This window comes from Narcine bancroftii, chromosome 6 (assembly GCF_036971445.1).
Source record: "Narcine bancroftii isolate sNarBan1 chromosome 6, sNarBan1.hap1, whole genome shotgun sequence".
Classification (NCBI taxonomy): Eukaryota; Metazoa; Chordata; class Chondrichthyes; order Torpediniformes; family Narcinidae; genus Narcine; species Narcine bancroftii.
Window position 1 is genome coordinate 208,776,925 of NC_091474.1, and position 15,856 is coordinate 208,792,780.

General features: G+C 43.6%; 1 protein-coding gene across 1 annotated transcript in view; it reads right to left on the reverse strand.

Moving 5' to 3' along the window:
- Nucleotides 1-15,856, reverse strand: part of LOC138737015 (uncharacterized protein C6orf163-like) — a 47,469-nt gene that overhangs the window by 8,235 nt on the left and 23,378 nt on the right. The gene's annotated exons all lie outside the window — the stretch shown is intronic.

Here is a 15,856-nt window from a genome sequence, read left to right on the forward strand (position 1 = left end):
TTCTCCCCATATCCCCTAATTCCTCTATCATGTAAAAATTTATCTAACCAAATTTTAAATATGTTTAATGAGGCAGCCTCAACCACTTCCCTGGTTAGAGAATTCCAAACATTCACTACTCTCTGGGAAAAACTATTTTTCTCATCTCTGTCCTAAATCTACTCCCCCGAATGTTAAGACTGTGTCCTGTAAGGTAAAACATCATGAGATGGGAATGTGTAAGGAGTTACCCTGTACAGGGCTGTAACAAGAAGGGGAGGTGTCCTTGTACTCCTGTTAGGTAAAACATCATGAGATGGGAATGTGCAGGGCTGTAACAAGATGTGAATGCATCCTTGTACTTACAAGATAAGAGAGACATTGATGGATTGAGAGGCAGGAAGCTAGCAGGGAAAGGATAGCAACAGTTTTAGTCATTGGACAAGTAATGATATGATGATGTTCTAAGCACGTATCCAAGGGTATAAAAAATCACCATTTTGCTGATAACGGCAGAATGCATTCTCCGACTAACATGGTTAGTCGCAAGTGTTACAATCCGGTAATAAAGAACAAAGAACCCTGATTTCGACTCAGCCTGGTGTTTGTCTCACTCATTCATGAACAAAGCAGACCTAACAATTTGGTGACCCCGACGTGATGGGTGAGTGAACACTGGACGACGGTTTCTGTTTTTTCTGACAATCATCTCAGCCGGCTGATAAAAAGGTCCAGAGAAGCCTGTTTTAACAAAATTCTCTTTTTTTTAAAAAATCTTTATGATTGTCAGTAAGAACTGGAGATCGGACAAATTAGACGACCACAATTGAAGGTCGCATGCCAGGATTGTAACACGTAAGTGATTACAGACAAGATAAAAGTCCTTAAGGTGTTTGAATGACATTTATTAAGTGCTTCGCAAGAAACTACTAGAGTTTAAAAGTCTTTATTGTGTCGTTGCAAAGTCCAATAGAGTGAGAAGGTGGTCTATAAACAATTGAGGACCTGAGTTTTCTGCCCTAAACTGGTTATTAAGAGGAGAAATCTCCCACGTGAAGGTTGGGCTTTGAAAGAAAACAAAGGTTCAGGCTTATTGGCCTCAATTGTATCTGAGAGACTGACTTATAAATGTCCGGTAGGTATGATAATGTCTGTACACTTGAGAAGTTAAGAATTTATTTCCCCAATTCGCCATGGTGGCATACCACAGCAGACACTAGAGACCTTGAGACAACAAAAAAGTACTCAGGGACGCCTGCCTGGTGAACAAGAACGACGACAGAAGGCTGCGACAGCTGTGTCCGGATCAGGTAGGAGATATTAATGAAAAAGTTGATAAGCTCCTAAGAGACACCCGGTTTATTCGAAATACTTTTGATAAGTTAAATGAGGGTATTCCCAACATCACCAAGGAGATAAAGTTACGTAAATTCATAGATTGGTACAGGGAAACAGGACAAAAGTATAGCCCAAATATTTGGTTTTCTAGTTGTAATTTAACTTTCAGACCCCTTTGGGAAAACAGAGAGTGGAAAACGAGCAATCAGAGTATACAGGACAGTCTGAAGTCAATTGGAGGACAAGACTTAGAGACTGTTCCTTTAAAAGATATTAGTCATCCAGCTTGCAAGGAGACATTTTTAAAAGCAATTTTCGTTGACATAGATCCCCTAAACGGACAAGAACCTAAATTAAAACAGGCATTAGAAAGCGGTCCCGCAGCTATGGCTGTACAGTTGCCTGCTAAGACTTTTGACCAAGTTATTAAGGAAATTAATCAGGAATTAGAGGAGCGAAATACCAATAATGCGGCATTGGAAAAACAAAAAATGTTCCGAAAATGTGTAGACCGCTGTAGGAAGAGGGGTTGGTTACCCGGGGGCACTGAGATGTTCCTGACAGGTGAGGGAAAAAAAATTTTAAAACATAGAGGCTTAGATAAGCTGGAAGAAACAAAACACAGAAGGGAAAGGAAAAGTGCCTGTTTCCAGTTTCCAGCCACGAAGTGTCCGGGTTTGCTCTCTCCCTCCCTCCTTTCACCCTCCCCTCTCTCTCTTCTCTCCCCCTCTCTCTCTTCTCCCCCCCCTCCTCTCTCACCCACTCCCCCTCCCAATCCCAATCTGTGGCGGTGCTGCCCTGAAATCCCCAGGTTGGGCAGGGCAGAGAAATACAATTTGGTTTTAATTTTGTGCCCACAATTCCAGCTCCGCATCAAATGGGATCCTGTTTTATCCTCTCTCCCTCCCTCTTTCCCGCACCCCCACCATTGCGGGATCAGGGCAGACATTGTGGGCTGACGTGTAGCTCACTCGAGGTGGGAGGGAAGGAAGGAGTGATAGTTCCCAGTGGTGGGAGACCCAATCTGATCCAGACCAGTGATCACAGGATGAGAACCTTTTAAAACCTTTGAAACGAAAGTGTTAATCTGAAGACTTTTCTCCCAGTGGGGCCAGTGCAAGGCATTTTCTCTCTCTATCTCTTGTGCTCTGTGTATCTGCCTCTCTATCTCTTTCTCTCGCTATGCTCTCTCTCTCTCTCTCTCTCTCATAGTCTCTGGATGTATGTGATGTCATGTATGTACTCTGACAATAAATCATTTATAAGTGAGTCTTATACAATTAAACAAAACGGGACACAGAAAACAAAATCTTTAATCGCGAGTCAGCAAAAAAGAGGGTGAGAGACAAGGAGATGCAGTACCGCGATGTCCTAGCTATATTCGAAGAATTTGGTCTCCCTGATAACCCACCTATTATGGCCCCTGTAGAAATAGCTTGTAGACCACCGCCCTATGCATATGTGGAGTCAAAAGGTGCCCCTGGCACCCCAGATGGGATACTGGAGTCACGTCCCTTATATCCAGATATTGAGGCACTGGGGTGTGACAAGAACCTCGGGAATAGGGACACATCAGACGAGGTACAGGCCCCTTTAATAAAAATAGAAGGGGGAGTAATAGATGTGGAGACCCCTCTGGAGTCCAAGAAAATAGAAAAGGAGTTAGAGATACAGAAATGGAACATGAAAAAGGTTCAGGATAACATTAAAAACTTAAACAGAGATATTAATGTGCTGGGGCAGATCAGTGAGGATCAAAAAGAATTAATGGTAGGTGTATTGAAGGAAGTGGAAAAGATAACTACAACACTGTCAGGAGAAATTAAAGCTGAAGGAATGGTAATAGGAGTAAAGGACGAAAAGTGTAGTACAGATGTGTAAGGTAAAACATCATGAGATGGGAATGTGTAGGGAGTTACCCTGTACAGGGCAGTAACAAGAAGGGGAGGTGTCCTTGTACTCCTGTTAGGTAAAACATCATGAGATGGGAATGTACAGGGCTGTAACAAGATGTAAATGCATCCTTGTACTTACAAGATAAGAGAGACATTGATGGATTGAGAGGCAGGAAGCTAGCAGGGAAAGGATAGCAACAGTTTTAGTCATTGGACAAGTAATGATATGATGATGTTCTAAGCACGTATCCAAGGGTATAAAAAATCACCATTTTGCTGATAACGGCAGAATGCATTCTCCGACTAACATGGTTAGTCGCAAGTGTTACAATCCGGTAATAAAGAACAAAGAACCCTGATTTCGACTCAGCCTGGTGTTTGTCTCACTCATTCATGAACAAAGCAGACCTAACAATTTGGTGACCCCGACGTGATGGGTGAGTGAACACTGGACGACGGTTTCTGTTTTTTCTGACAATCATCTCAGCCGGCTGATAAAAAGGTCCAGAGAAGCCTGTTTTAACAAAATTCTCTTTTTTTAAAAAAATCTTTATGATTGTCAGTAAGAACTGGAGATCGGACAAATTAGACGACCACAATTGAAGGTCGCATGCCAGGATTGTAACACGTAAGTGATTACAGACAAGATAAAAGTCCTTAAGGTGTTTGAATGACATTTATTAAGTGCTTCGCAAGAAACTACTAGAGTTTAAAAGTCTTTATTGTGTCGTTGCAAAGTCCAATAGAGTGAGAAGGTGGTCTATAAACAATTGAGGACCTGAGTTTTCTGCCCTAAACTGGTTATTAAGAGGAGAAATCTCCCACGTGAAGGTTGGGCTTTGAAAGAAAACAAAGGTTCAGGCTTATTGGCCTCAATTGTATCTGAGAGACTGACTTATAAATGTCCGGTAGGTATGATAATGTCTGTACACTTGAGAAGTTAAGAATTTATTTCCCCAATTCGCCGTGGTGGAATACCACAGCAGACACTAGAGACCTTGAGACAACAAAAAAAGTACTCAGGGACGCCTGCCTGGTGAACAAGAACGACGACAGAAGGCTGCGACAGCTGTGTCCGGATCAGGTAGGAGATATTAATGAAAAAGTTGACAAACTCCTAAGAGACACCCAGTTTATTCGAAATACTTTTGATAAGTTAAATGAGGGTATTCCCAACATCACCAAGGAGATAAAGTTACGTAAATTCATAGATTGGTACAGGGAAACAGGACAAAAGTATAGCCCAAATATTTGGTTTTCTAGTTGTAATTTAACTTTCAGACTCCTTTGGGAAAACAGAGAGTGGAAAACGAGCAATCAGAGTATACAGGACAGTCTGAAGTCAATTGGAGGACAAGACTTAGAGACTGTTCCTTTAAAAGATATTAGTCATCCAGCTTGCAAGGAGACATTTTTAAAAGCAATTTTCGTTGACATAGATCCCCTAAACGGACAAAAACCTAAATTAAAACAGGCATTAGAAAGCGGTCCCGCAGCTATGGCTGTACAGTTGCCTGCTAAGACTTTTGACCAAGTTATTAAGGAAATTAATCAGGAATTAGAGGAGCGAAATACCAGTAATGTGGCATTGGAAAAACAAAAAATGCTCCGAAAATGTGTAGACCGCTGGAGGAAGAGGGGTTGGTTACCCGGGGGCACTGAGATGTTCCTGACAGGTGAGGAAAAAAAATTTTAAAACGTAGAGGCTTAGATAAGCTGGAAGAAAAACACAGAAGGGAAAGGAAAAGTGCCTGTTTCCAGTTTCCAGCCACGAAGTGTCCGGGTTTGCTCTCTCCCTCCCTCCTTTCACCCTCCCCCTCTCTCTTCTCTCCCCCCCTCTCTCTTCTCTCCCCCTCTCTCTCTTCTCCCCCCCCTCCTCTCTCACCCACTCCCCCTCCCAATCCCAATCTGTGGCGGTGCTGCCCTGAAATCCCCAGGTTGGGCAGGGCAGAGAAGTACAATTTGGTTTTAATTTTGTGCCCTCAATTCCAGCTCCGCATCAAATGGGATCCTGTTTTATCCTCTCTCCCTCCCTCTTTCCCGCACCCCCACTATTGCGGGATCAGGGCAGACATTGTGGGCTGACGTGTAGCTCACTCGAGGTGGGAGGGAAGGAAGGAGTGATAGTTCCCAGTGGTGGGAGACCCAATCTGATCCAGACCAGTGATCACAGGATGAGAACCTTTTAAAACCTTTGAAACGAAAGTGTTAATCTGAAGACTTTTCTCCCAGTGGGGCCAGTGCAAGGCATTTTCTCTCTCTATCTCTTGTGCTCTGTGTATCTGCCTCTCTATCTCTTTCTCTCGCTATGCTCTCTCTCTCTCTCTCTCTCTCTCTCTCTCTGGCACCCCAGATGGGATACTGGAGTCACGTCCCTTATATCCAGATATTGAGACACTGGGGTGTGACAAGAACCTCGGGAATAGGGACACATCAGACGAGGTACAGGCCCCTTTAATAAAAATAGAAGGGGGAGTAATAGATGTGGAGACCCCTCTGGAGTCCAAGAAAATAGAAAAGGAGTTAGAGATACAGAAATGGAACATGAAAAAGGTTCAGGTTAACATTAAAAACTTAAACAGAGATATTAATGTGCTGGGGCAGATCAGTGAGGATCAAAAAGAATTAATGGTAGGTGTATTGAAGGAAGTGGAAAAGATAACTACAACACTGTCAGGAGAAATTAAAGCTGAAGGAATGGTAATAGGAGTAAAGGACGAAAAGTGTAGTACAGAAGAGGAAACGAGATACGATCCACCATGGGAGGAAAGTAAAAGGAAAAGACTCGGGAGGGAGAAAAATAGACATGCCTACCTGGACATAGTTAGAACAAAAGAGAAAGATGTGAAACAACTAAACTATGGCCGAAAAGATTATCTTAGAGATGAACGTGACCAATATACCTTTGACCCTGAGACATTGGAAGCTGATAGGGACAGTGACAGTGACGAAGAAGAGTCAGAACAAGGTGGGATAAATAAATGCATGCCAAGAGTAAAGAAGGAGCAGAAATCCCCAAAATTGAGATATCAATGCCCATTACTGATCACGGGACGGGGAACTCAAAAATATGTACCCTGGTCACGAATGGACTTAGAGAGTTTAATGAAAAAACTACCTCCGTTGAGTAATGGGGCTAGTCCATGGATTTCTTGTTTTGAGCGAGAAACCTGCCAAGAACAATTAGCACTCGCAGATGTCAGAACTATCATGATAAAATTAAAGGCAGAAGGGGCCCTGAAGCAAATAGAGAAAATTGTAAGAAGCAGTAAATTGGGGGATGAAATAGAATTTAACCCACTTCGGAATAAATTTTGGGAAGCACTTAGAGAAACATTTCCTACACCCTATAGTTTGGATGCCTTGGTAACCCTTCAACTAAAGGAAGGAGAGACTGCACACGAGTATTTCACTCGAGCATGGGACTTATGGGAAACAGGGACTGGAGAAAGACCCGACCACAGCCCCTTAGGAAGGGCTCACTCTCGTAATGGGATAATAAACGGACTACCTGCTACGGTTCAAGCAAAATTAAGGGACATTGTGGGATTAGAGACAATGTCAGAGGATTTGTGGAAAAGACACCTGACACATGCAATCAAACGACATCGTCAATCAGAGCATGCTAAGTCAGAAAGTGCGTCCCAGAAGGAGGTGGACAAAACAACCGATAAATTGGTGAGAGCCATAGAACATATAGGGGTTAAATTAGCGGCCCAACAGATAGTCCCACAGGTCATGGGGCCAGTGATAAATCCGGGACCCCAAGTAAGAAATGGTTGGGAAAGACAGCTAGGTACAATGTATAGAGGGGAACATGTAGTATGCTGGTACTGCCAAAATCCTGGACACTACCAGCGGAACTGTCCGGAGGCTGGGAGAGCAAGGGGAAAAAGATTACCCTCTATTAGAGGCTATCGGGGAAGAGGAGGAAACTTAAGAGGACAAGCAAGGGGTAGGGGTGGACACATTGATGGGCCCCAGAGAATCGGGGGGTGGCAGAGTGATCAACAAGTCCAGGCACCTCAGTGTAATGACTATATTGAGGAAGGTGCTGAATTTGATTATTGAAGGTGCCCTGGAGAATCAAAAATCACGCCTCCCTGGGAGCCACCAAAATTTGGGGGACGGTAAATGGAGAAAAAATTGAATTTATGGTTGACACAGGGGCAGCAGTTACGACAGTGATTAAAAAACCCCCAGGGAGCACATTTTCGGGCAAAACATTATCTACAATAGGATTCTCCGGGATAAGGGAAACACAGCCCTATACAGATAACATCGACATGACATTTGGACGACAAAGGGTTAAAACGCCTGTCCTGGTTGTGCCAAGTTGCCCCATTAATTTATTAGCAAGGGACATTCTTACCAAACTAGGAATAACCATACAATGTTCTGAGAAGGGCCTTCGGTTAACATACCCAGGGGATACAATAAGAAGGGGAGGACAGTTTATAGTAATGACCCCATCTAACGCTTCAGAAGACTCTGTGGAGGTTAGTATTTTCTGGAGTCGGCTACTGTATGATGAACCAGGCCCAGGGCTGATTAAACAGTTTTTTGAGTGGAGGGCCAGTATTCCTCGGTATGGGGATTACCATTATCCACTAGATCCTATGCATGTTACATTAAACTACATCATCCACCCGGACCAGAAATATGAGGAGAGGTGGGACTCTCTAAAAGAAGGGAAGACAGAAACGATACATTGTCCATTTATCTTTGTAGGTAAGGAGGGAATAGCTGCTATGGTTGTCATGACAGAAGAACAAATGGAGTGGTTCTGCTTAGGAGTAGAAAGTGTGCCTCATGTGACCTTGGGTATTGCCAAAGATCATCACGCTCGACAGCTGGGTCCGATGGTAAAGGAAGCGATAGGGTGTGAATACAGGCAGACAGAAATCCCGGGATATTCCACCTCGGAGGGAGGAAAATTTGTCAGACTGAATATTGAAGCATGGGACCAGGTTGTGAATGAGAAAGTAGAAAGAGACCGAGCCATAGAAGGAGAAAATATTGATCACAGAGACTCAGACAAATATCTTTCTAATCTGAGTCCACATATATGGACAACGGGGCCCTATGATGTGGGAGTAATAAAAGGAGAGGTATTTCTAGAATTGGCCAACCCCGGGCAGAAACCAATATGGAGAAAACAATACCGCTTGTCGCCCAGTCAGGAGGAGGGTATTAAAGGAACGATAGAAGGGTTAATGGAGTCAGGGGTTTTAAGGGCGGCACCTGACAGTATGTGGAACACGCCCATCATGCCTGTTCCCAAACCGGGTAGAAAAGACTGGAGGATGGTACACGACTTCCGGGAGATTAACTTGGCTACCAAGACTATCGGGAGACCAGTCCCAGACCCATATGTAGCACTTAGGGCTCTGAGTCCGGAGCACGAATACTATACTGTCATTGATCTGGCAAACGCATTCTTCTGCTTGAAATTAGCTGAGGAATGCCAAGACTGGTTCACTTTCACTTACCAAGCACATCGGTACACATACACTAGATTACCTCAGGGTTATAAGGACAGTCCAGGACTGTTCAATCAGGCCCTTAGCGAAATCCTAATGAAATTAAAGCTCCCGGAAGATGTTACACTGATTCAGTATGTAGACGACCTACTATTAGCAGGGAAAACGCCACATGAGTGCCTGACAGGGACAGCAGTTTTACTCAAGGGGTTAGGCGAGGCTGGATTTAAAGTAAAAAGGTCGAAATGTCAGGTCGGAAGGAGGGTGGTAACTTTCCTAGGAAGACTCGTGGGTAAAAACGGTACGGCCATGTCTGAGGCACATAGAGAAATGATACTAGGGTATCGAAAACCTACTATAGTACAAGACATGCGAGGGAGGCACAGGGAGAGAACATGGTGTCGGAGACCTCTTCTATCTAATGATTGGAGTGTCTATTAATGGAAAAGATCCTTGGGGAGTGGTGAGATTCGACTTACAAACATACACAAAGGACATAATTAAACCCACTTCGAAAGAGGGGGAAGTGAGAAAATTCGACAGTACGAAGATGTCCAGGGGAGAGAAGATAGCAATTGAGACAGGTATTGATGAGTCAAACTCCTGGATAGATCAGATGGGTAAATATGCGGACCAAGCAGGGTATGGGAACTGCTGGGTCTGTGCCCGAGGAAGGCCATTATTACGGATGAGCAGATCAATTTTTGAGGAGACAGATGCTATGGACTGCGCCTTGAACCTAATGTCAGAATCCAACCCACTGAATAGGTGTCTGATATGGGAACAGACGTTTCCCATAGCTCCGGCTAATGTAGCTCCCCCTGTCTTTAGATCCACAGGCATAACTAATGTTACTTGTTTTGCCAACAACAACACAGCAGCGCACGTTTTCCATGTGGGTTGGCTGCCCAGCGACTCGTGCAGGACTCATGTTGATCTCTCACATAGCAGTAGTGCAACCCGCTTGACCCAGGCTAGGGCGGATATTTGGTGGTTTTGTGGAGGAAGAGTGCTGTACAACTGGCTCCCCGCTAACTGGGATGGTCGGTGTGCTCTAGTAACCCTTAATGCGCCAGTGCTGATTGTCAAAAGGCAGGAGGGAGACGAGGATTCCCTAGAATTGCGCCACACAGAGAGTTGGCTGTGGAGAAAAAGGAGGAGTGTTGGACTCTTGGGGCCGGGAGGAAGGAACCCTGATGGGGTATGGATTGATGCCATTGGCCAAGCCCGGAATATTCCGGACGAATTTAAATTAGCCGATGAGATTGCAGCTGGGTTTGAAAGTTTTCCTGTTTTTAGTGCAATTTTTCCCATCACTGTAAATAAAAATGTTAATAGGATCAACCTTATTCACTATAATGTCCAGCGCCTTGCAAATTTGACCAGGGACGTTGTTGAGGCAATACATCAACAACTGTCAGAAACTTCCCTTATGACACTTCAGAATAGGATAGCGATTGATATGGTCCTGGCAGAGAAAGGTGGAGTGTGTGCTATGTTTGGAGATCTATGCTGCACTTCTATCTCTAATAACACAGGGCCAGATGGATCACTCACTAAGGGGTTAACGAAACTTAGGGCATTGGCGAAAGAATTAAAAGCCCAGTCTGGAGTCTCCAATCCTGTTTTATCCTGGTTACAGGGAGTGTTTGGGAGATGGAGCACATTGTTAGGACAACTTTTGCTGGGTTTGTTCATTTCTGTATCAATTTTTATCACTTGTGGCTGTTGTTGTATTCCATGCATTCGAACGCTGGTCACGAGGACCATAGAGAGAGCCTTTGCTGACCGTGATGAACTGCCTCCGAAATATCAAGCTGTGCAGGCTGTGGAGCAAGACTATCTCACATTACAGGAGGCGGAGAAAGTTGCTGAGATCGATCTGGAGTCTGAAGGGGAATGTGATGGGAAGGAGGGATTGTGAATTAGATTGTAACACATATAATTTTAACCTTGCTTGTAACCTAAATATTATAACCTTGATTGTAGAACAAATATTATAACATTGATTGTAACACAAACATTATTAATCAGATTGTAGAACAAGTATTATGAATTAGATTGTAGACCATATGTTAACTTGGGAATTTACTAATGTACGGGGGGTTAGCTAGTTTTTTGCTTGGGGGCAATGGGATGAAACTTGTAAACGGGCAATGGGATCGGGGTGACGGATGGGGGGTGTACGCAAAGGAGGGTTGGGGGAGCCCTCGCCCACCAGCCGAACTGCCCTGTGAACAGAACCCGTATAGAGCTTGGCAATAATAGGCGAACTAATGTAACGCGGTGGTAGCATAGTCAGGGCGAGATTGTCCTCTAAAGAGGACAAAGGAGGGATTGTAAGGTAAAACATCATGAGATGGGAATGTGTAAGGAGTTACCCTGTACAGGGCTGTAACAAGAAGGGGAGGTGTCCTTGTACTCCTGTTAGGTAAAACATCATGAGATGGGAATGTGCAGGGCTGTAACAAGATGTGAATGCATCCTTGTACTTACAAGATAAGAGAGACATTGATGGATTGAGAGGCAGGAAGCTAGCAGGGAAAGGATAGCAACAGTTTTAGTCATTGGACAAGTAATGATATGATGATGTTCTAAGCACGTATCCAAGGGTATAAAAAATCACCATTTTGCTGATAACGGCAGAATGCATTCTCCGACTAACATGGTTAGTCGCAAGTGTTACAATCCGGTAATAAAGAACAAAGAACCCTGATTTCGACTCAGCCTGGTGTTTGTCTCACTCATTCATGAACAAAGCAGACCTAACAGTCCTCTCGTTTTAGTTTCCCCGGCCAGCTCAAAAAATCTTCCTACATCTATCCTATATGTTTCTATAAGATCTCCTCTCATTCTTCTGAACTCGAGCGAATACAATCCTAGACGATTTAATCTTTCATCGTAAGTCAACCCCTTTATCCCAGGGATCAACCTAGTAAACCTACTCTGGACCATCTCCAAAGCCAGTATATCCTTCCTCAAATATGGAGACCAGAACTGGACACAGTACTCCAGGTGCGGTCTCACCAGTACCTAAGACAGTCGCAACATTACCTCCCTACTCCTGAATTCAATTCCTCTAGCGATGAAGGCCAACATTCCATTTGCCATCTTAATAACCTGCTGCACCTGCAACCTAACTTTTTGCGATTCATGCACAAGTACTCCCAAGTCCCTCTGCACAACAGCATGCTGTAATTTTTCACCCTTTAAATAATATTCAGCTCTTTTATTTTTCTTGCCAAAGTAGATAACCTCACACTTACTAACATTGTACTCCATCTGCCAGACCTTTGCCCACTCATCCAGCTTAACTATATCCCTCTGCAGACTCTCCACATCCTCATTAAAATTTGCTCTTCTACTCAATTTGGTGACACCACATTTTGTCCCCTCCTCCAAGTCATCTTCCCGGACTCCACTTTCCTGTAACTTACTGATGAGTCTCTTGTGCGGCACCTTATCAAATGCTTTCTGGAAATCCAAATATACAACATGAACCTGTTCCCCTCTATCCACCGCACCCATTATATCCTCAAAGAATCCCAACAAGTTTGTCAAACAAGATCTTCCCTTTCTAAAACCATGCTGCGTCTGCCTGATTGAACTGAAATTGAAAAGGAAGCTCTAGCAATTGTTTTTGTGGTGAAGTAATTCCATAAAATGTTCTACTGACAGTAGTCCACTCTTCTGACAGATCACAAGCTGCTACTAGGAGTATTTTGTTCAAAGAAAGGAATTCCAATTTACATGGCAAACTGTCTGCAAGGATGAGCAAACATGCTACTTGGGTATGACTTCAAAATTAAATACCTACCGACCACAAGTATCGGGCAAGCTGATGCACTGGCACAACTCATTAGCGAACAGGAAACAGAGCTGGAAGATATTCTTGATGCGGAACTCTCTGTAGATCAAAGATGTTATTAACTCACTGCTGGTCGCAGAAGAAAGAGTCAGAGAAGCAATGAGTGAAGGTGATCTCCTATAAGTGATAATGCATTATCATCATTCAGAGAGGCCAAAAACTTGTTCACGAATGGAAATCCAACCATTCTTCAAAAGACGAGAATCATTTGGCAATCACTAATGGCTGTCTTTTATTTCCAGAAAGGATTGTGATTCTCAAAGCTCTGCAATCTACAATCTTCAAACAGTTCCTCAGTGGACATCCTGGAATGAATCGAGGGAAAGCACTTGCATGAAGCTATGTTTATTGGCCTCTGATGGATGACCAGAATGAACAACTGGCACAGTCGCGTATCCGATGTGCCTCAGCTGTGAAATTCCCTGTTAAGATGAATCTATATTCCTGGATTCAACCAAGCGGGCCATGGAATCATCTTTATATTGTAGAGCTCGTTGAAAGAATCAAAGATTTGTTGATCCAAACCAAGGCTTTTATTAGCAAAAGACAGGAGCTCTTCACAGGTGGCCGACCAGCCCAGAATGATCCGACCTGGCTAGGGACACAACCCTTTAAGGCCCAGACAGTAGGTGTGGCTAAGCTCTCAGCCAATCGCTGTAAGCACAGTCTAGATACAGTAACTATATACACTATGTACATTGGTGATAGATCTGTACTATCACACATATTGACTATGCAGGACCAATTAATGGGAAGTACTACCTAATAGTAGTGGACACATAGTCCAAATAGCCTGAGATCATCAAAGTAGCCCGACCAACTACAATGATTACAGTCATGGAACTCGTCCATATTCAATCGCTTTGCTTCTCCTGTAACATTAGTTTCAGACAGCAGCCGGCTTCGATTTTTTACTTGCAAGCAATATGGTATCACGCCTATTCGCTCGCATCCATATCATCCTCAGTCTGATGGTCAAGCAGAACATTTTGTGGATACGTTCAAATGAGTTCTGAACAAGGCCAAGGGGGGAGGGTCCAATGGAGGAGATCCTGCAAACATTCTGGTTAAATTACAAGAACTCTCCAAACCCACAAACTCCAGGAGACATTTCGCCTGCTGAAATCCTCGTTGGAAGGAAAATACAAGCATCATATGATGTCATATTTTCACAAAGACCAGAATCTGGACAGAGATTTTGAGATGGAACAACAGTATAATTGCCAGCATGGATCCAAAGAAAGCACATTTCATGATGGTCAACGTGTATTGGTGCGGAAATACAGAGATAAGTTGGATGTATGGCAGCTGGAGTGAATCCTGATAAAAATTGGAGATGTTTTCTACCATGTACAAGTTGGACCAGGCAGATGGACCAGACATGCCGACCAATTGTGACCAACAGAATGCAACCTCGCTGAAACAACACCTGCGCAACTCAGCCTGGACACCCTGTTGGATACATTTGAACTTTGTAAACTACTGAACCACCAATCACACCCACCACATTGGAAACTGGAACCCTCTACACATGTGACTGGATTTGCCAAATGATTCTCGTCTTTTGAAGAATGGTTGGATTTCCATTCGTGAACAAGTTTTTGGCCTCTCTGAATGATGATAATGCATTATCACTTGTAGGAGATCACCTTCACTCATTGCTTCTCTGACTCTTTCCGCTGTGACCAGCAGTGAGTTAATAACATCTTTGATCTCTGCCTCTACAGAGAGTTCCGCATCAAGAATATCTTCCAGCTCTGTTTCCTGTTCGCTAATGAGTTGTGCCAGTGCACAACTGTACCCTCTACATCACTACAACATGTAAGGAAGTCTCAAAGAGTTCAGAGGCCCTTGAAGCCCCTTCCAAGTGGATCTCAGGCTCCACTCATATGAGTAACCAAGCTCAAAGAAGAAAGTGCTAGAATGCCCTAAACAGAGTGACCCCACCGTCACCAGGAATGGGTGTTACCAGTTCTTGGGACCTGAGCCATCAATCAACAAATCCAGTCACAAGTGTATGAGATGGCTTGCGAGAGTTCCCTTGGGACCAAGGGCATTGTAAATATTATAAATAGTTCTCTAATTGTAAATAAAAAGGTTTGTTCTTTGGATTTAGGAAAACACTGGTGTCTGTCATTTATCTCTGGGTCTAACGAGGTGGAAGGTTGTATTCCACACAACACATGCACACCATATACATTCTGCACATTTACAACACCTCCATTCCATCAGATCTCATTCCATTGGTATATAGGATCAGATTGGCTTAGTTTATATTTATCCTCCTTTTTCCTTGCAGCTGTGGCTACAATGTACACAGTATACATAACATTGATGATCTAGTTGAAGTCTTTACTGATTTCAGCTGCTCTGCACTGCAGTACTCCCTCACTGATCATCTTGGTGTTATGTGACAAGTTCTTGTACATACTGAGTATGTACATTCCTTTGGTTCACAGGTGATTGACTTGGAAACCTTGGCGATGTTTCTCACCTAAGTTGAGCTGAGGCATGGCCTCATTTCCATACACTCCATCCCAAAAATGTCACAGCTGAGAAGCACCACCAGGGGTTCCTGTAAATCGACCAGGTGGATTTTAAACAAGGAAGTCTGCAGATGCTGTGATTGTAGTGTAATACACAAACGTGCTGAAGAAATTCAGCAGGTGACCTCTTGAGTTTCTACAGCACTCTTGTGTAGAGGATGGATGTAGAAGGATGTTTATGGTGGTATGCCACAACGAGCAATGGAGGTTGGCTGTGTTGAGCGAGAAATGTGAAAGGAATGAGCCGAGTCCAACGAAGACTCAGTACGATCTCCTTTACTTAAAACCAAAACCCGTGATTCAAACATCCACACCCTTTTCCTTTAACTCCTGCGTCCAGTGGGGCGAAAGTGACATGGGCTGAGGCTCGTCCCAGAATTAAAACCCTGCTGGGGCTGATTTGCTCGCTGCGTAGGTGAGCCATACTATGTAGGTGCAATTCTACAATATTTTAATAAATATTGAGGTCTGTTTTTATCTTCAGTGAATTGTTTATCCACAGTGCCTTTGGGTTTATGGCTTGTATTTTGGGCAATCAATTGCATGGTTTCAGGATTAAAAAAATATACTTCCCCCATGCTCTTCTGATCCTTGTCCCCGGAATGAGCGGGAGACTGCCTGACTGCCTGACAAGCAATGATTGTCATTTCATTAAGCAGGAGACCTCCTACCTTCCAAGGGTGGAAATACACAGAGATAAGATCTCGACATGATTGCAGACTTCCTTTTTTTTCACTTTATACCACA